Source organism: Nannospalax galili, unplaced genomic scaffold (genome assembly GCF_000622305.1).
Source record: "Nannospalax galili isolate Female #2095 unplaced genomic scaffold, S.galili_v1.0 scaffold158, whole genome shotgun sequence".
NCBI classification, from domain to species: domain Eukaryota; kingdom Metazoa; phylum Chordata; class Mammalia; order Rodentia; family Spalacidae; genus Nannospalax; species Nannospalax galili.
In genome coordinates this window covers 211776-216498 of record NW_008345290.1, presented here as the reverse complement: position 1 = coordinate 216498, position 4723 = coordinate 211776, and positions in this window count along the sequence as shown.

The following is a 4723-nucleotide window of genomic DNA, read 5'->3' as shown; positions in this document are numbered from 1 at the left end:
TTTACATGATGAAGAAGTATGGAGTGCAGTAGAACTGATTATCAGTTTCATATATAGGCTGGGAAAGATGAATACAAAATAAACCAAAGCATACATGCCTGCCTGACAAGCTAGCACAAGGCCATATCAACACAGTATGATCATGTAACTGTGCATGGAGATAGCAAATAGAAAATGTGTTTGTTTTCTTCCTTTCAATAGTCTTAAATGCATAGAGTTGGAGATTTGAAGTTATGTATGTTGGTAAATGTCCTCTTTTTTATTTCTGTGAACCTAATTGTTAAGATGACTGTTTGACATATAGGGGAAAGTCCTTGTTTTCTGACTGATATGCAGCTTGAATTACTCAGCTAAAGGAAATCAAAGTTCATACTATTCTAGGTTAGATGGGTAAACATCTTTTAATTAAACTGTTCCTAACTGAATGCTTTGAAATAATAGAGAAGAAAAAGATAAATATTAAGGAGAAATGGAAGAAAAATACTGAGTCGATTCAGAAAGATGAAAAATGAGAAAAAGAAATGTCCCATGTATTGGAAAAGCAGTGCTTTGCATCCATAAGGGGTTCCCAGGCAAGTAGCTCAGGGGTCTCTGCGGCTTTGCTGTGGTCAACAAATGCATCCAATTAAGCCACGCCAGGAAAGTAGGGACTGGGCTGTAAATGTGGCACGACAGTTGAAACCGAATAACCTCGCTAATAGGGGCTATTGTTCAGCGTGGAAGTTCCCATTTTCCAATCAGGAAAATACAGCCCTCTCTCAGCTCTAGCCGACTGATCCCTTCCCACCTACGGCTCAACAATCTGCCACCAGCGAGGGGCTTTTATTACGTCCCTTCCCAGGAAATGTTAGGCAACTTCTTACTAAAGCCGGGATGGGCCGTGGAGGGGGGAGGTGGGATGCTCAGGAATCCACAGGTCCACGCCTGGCCAGGTTTTCTTTTCAACAGGAAAGAAACTTTGACCACAGAATTCCCCGCTGTCCCTCCCCCACCCCCACCTGGCTCAGCCCTCTTCTCCCGCCGCAGCTAGCGGCGCTCAGCTCTGGAGCTGGGCTACTTCACGGTTTATTTAGTAGCCAGCGCGTTCCCGCGCCCGGTGCCCGCATCCGGGCGAGGGCGAAGGGGCCGCCTTCCCATCTTGGGAGAGATGCCTGCCAGGGTCTCACCGCTGGCACCGCGCTCGCTTTCTTGCAGCGGACCCAGGCCGCTCAGCTCGAAGCTTGGGAGTCCCTGCCAATGCTTGGACCAGATGCTAGCAGCCGGCTTATCCGTACCCAGCAGAGGTACGCGCTGCAGCGTCCAAGCATCTCCGTCAGACTTCCCGTCATTCATTCATTCCTTCTTTCCTTTTTTTTTTTTCTTTTCCGCAGTGGATGTGCCTGACCACACTTACATTCAAAACTATATTTGTTGTAAATGCGTTGCCAGACCGTTGAAAGCCTGGATAACTTAGATGTTTTCGACTATAAATCCCTAATTGTATTTAATGATCACAAATAGCTTTATTTGCGTATCTCTGTATTTACACATTTTAATCTATAAGCCAAACAGCATAGGCATCACTCCCTAGCCCCCATCCCCCAAGAAAAAGCAGAGGTCGAAGCCTCTAATTTGCTTTTAAGACCTTCTGTTTCTTTGGTTGTGAGAGAGCATAAGAGCTCCAGATCACAGCGTTGATTACATCTTCAAACCCGCCTGCAAAAAAAAAAAAAAAAAAAAAAAAACAACCCACAACCCCCCCCCATCTAAGGAGATGTTGATGCATATTGTAGCTGCAAGGTGTTAGATATACTTGAGCAAGTTGTTCCCAGGATGTAAATTAGGTCCCAAAAGCTGTTGTCCAAATCGAAGAAACAGAGAAATTAATCTGGGAGACTATCCATCATCACTGGTAATAAAGAGAGAGACATGGATGAGACAGATGATATGATTAAGGGGCTGTGGTCGTTTTAATTAACTTTTTGCTGTCCTGTAATGATGAAACTGGTCACCAGACCCGGTCAATAAGCATGTTAATATCAAACAAATAAAACCAGGGATGATTAAAAACCTCCTGGTTTATTAAATTTGAAATTCAAATGAAATTTATGCTGCAGATGCATACAGAATGCTAATAGATTTTAGCTTTATTGATAGTGGATCCCACAGGTTTGCAAGAAAATAGCACAATATCCATCTATCCCTCTCCCTACCAGCACATTGAACTTCTTATTGAGTGGAGGAAACTTTTAATTGATGTTAGGAAACCTTGACTTCCTGTTTTGCTTCCCCTTTCTCTCCAAACATCTCTATTGTTACAATACTGCAAATCAGTGGTCAGTAACCTGACAGGTAAACTGAAATCTACCCTGAATTACTTAACCAGGATGGCTGTGTCTGCCTGGGTTACAGTTCTTCCTTCTGGGGACAGGATTTAAGCATGCTGGGGTCGGTCACTTCTCCAAAGTAGAGAACAAATTGCCATTAAGCTTTAGGCTGGTTTAAACCAGAAGCAAGGTCGTGAGTGTTAGACATAAACACTTCTGTGGGAAGGGCAGAAATGAAGTAGTATAAGGGGGCAAAGAAGCTCTTTGCCAATGCTACTTTGAACTACCCCCTCACTTTTATGATGGGAGTAAATAGAATGTATACACACACACACACACACACACACACACACACACACATATATATGTGTACTGTACATCAGTGACACACTAATATTTATTTTACTGAAGCTGCACATCCAAACCTTTGAAAACCCCTAAAAGCTGCAAGCCAGTCTTATGCAAATGAAAGCATCCAGTACTTTCATTAAACCCACACTAACATTGTGACTCCTTGTCATAGAAAGAGTGACACGTGGCTCTAAAGAGTATTTATACAAATGAAAACTCTGGGAGTTAGGTAGCTCAGAATCACAGTCACATGATGCTGAGTTTTTTAATTCCTGGCATTTTTGAGGAAACAGTGGTTAACGCCTCTGTTTACTCTCAAGATCAGCATTTAACTTTTTAATAGTCCTGCCTCTTTTCCCTCCAAAAGATAGGCGGATAAAAAGATAAAATAACTATTCACAGAAAGGAGCTTTTCCCTCCACCTTTGAGGATGATGGTATTGATTAAAGTTAAACCCCAAATTTTAACAACTGTATATTAGGTCTTTAAAATGAATATCATTATAGAAGGAGACCAAAGCACTGAAGTTAATTCTCTTTTATTTGTTAAACGGAGTTCCCTCCTTCCCCCACCCCTTCCTCCTTCTGGGCTGGCCTGTCACGCCTTCTCAACACGCTAAAATCATTCAGAGCGGCTTGCTGGGAGAAACACGACATTTATGGTAAGCGTCAGCCTTCAGAGAAAGAAAGCAGTTCATTAATTTACTTCACACTTACTTCAAAGTATGTGAATTTACCTTATCCCCTAATCAATAGATATGATGTGCAGTCAATATCCATTCACACGAAAAATGATTCAAAATTCAAACTCTTGCACCACAAACACCATGCTCAACTATGCTCAGTGAAATTTACACAGGTTGACTTTGAACCTGAGCAAACCCCTGGAGGATTTCTTCTCTCTCTCTTTTTTTTTAACCTCTTCAGAAGCTGCAATACACTTGAGGGCAAAAAAGAAAAAAAAAAAAAAAAAAAAAAAAAAAAAGCCACCCAAGTCAAAACAGACCAGCTCTCTAATCTGCTTAATTTTAATCAATTCCACCTTAAAACGAGACTTCCAGAGTCTTAACAGGTAAAATATGAATATTCAACAGAACTCCAAGAACTTTTTTGTTTTACTGTACTGGTGTTTGCCTTTTTGTGGTTTAAGAAGTTCTGTTGTGGTGGCAGGAAAATTGAAATGACATTTCTGAAGGGAATTAATAATAAAAATGGCAAGCAAGTGACCAAAGCCCATCGAATTTGAAGTGTGCATGGCCTGCCTAGACCACAGTGGCTTCCATAAATGTGGCCCAAGCTCTGTGAAAAGCTCGTCTCTGTTCTTACATAAATGGAACCCACGGATTTCGGTCACTGCTTTTTCAGTCAGAAAGGCGCAGTGGGGTTTCCTGTGAAAACTTCTAAATTGGGTAAAGTGCCCCTCGATTTCTCATCCAATGAAAGACAACCTCTTTTACTTCCTTCTCTATCTAATCCTTTTGTAAATTTACTGCTCGCCACGGGGCAAACACACCTCCTCCAGGGGGACTTCCAAAGCAGAATCTCACCTCGGGAACTGGGGGGCGAGGGGGGGGAGCTCGACCACATTAAAGTAAGGGAGGGCGCAGGCGCGCACAACTCACCACCTCACATCGCCCCCTCACCCCCCCCAAACCTCAACCTTCCAATCTATTTGGCTGAGGCGTTTGGAAGCTGAAGGTAAGAATCAAGATTTTCTTCAAAAATACAATGAGAGTCCAGGAGAGTCTAGGGGGTTAAGGCAGCCAGAGCAACAACCAATCACTCCATCTTTTAGGTCCTAGGAGTCAGAGGAAGTTGGTGACAGAGGCGGCGTTGGGGAATTTATTTGCCCGGCCTCCCGCAACTTCGCAGTTTCACTCTCCAGATCTCCATCTCTTACGCACGTACACTTTATTGTACTGTTCCTTCCCCACCCCCAGCTTTGGTGCGCGCGCACGCACACACCCCTCTTCTCTCTTGCTCGCGCTCACTGCTCAGTTCCCCTGCCCCCCTTTGTCGCTCACGCAGTCACACTGTCACCCCCGACACCCTCCCCCTTTCTGCCTG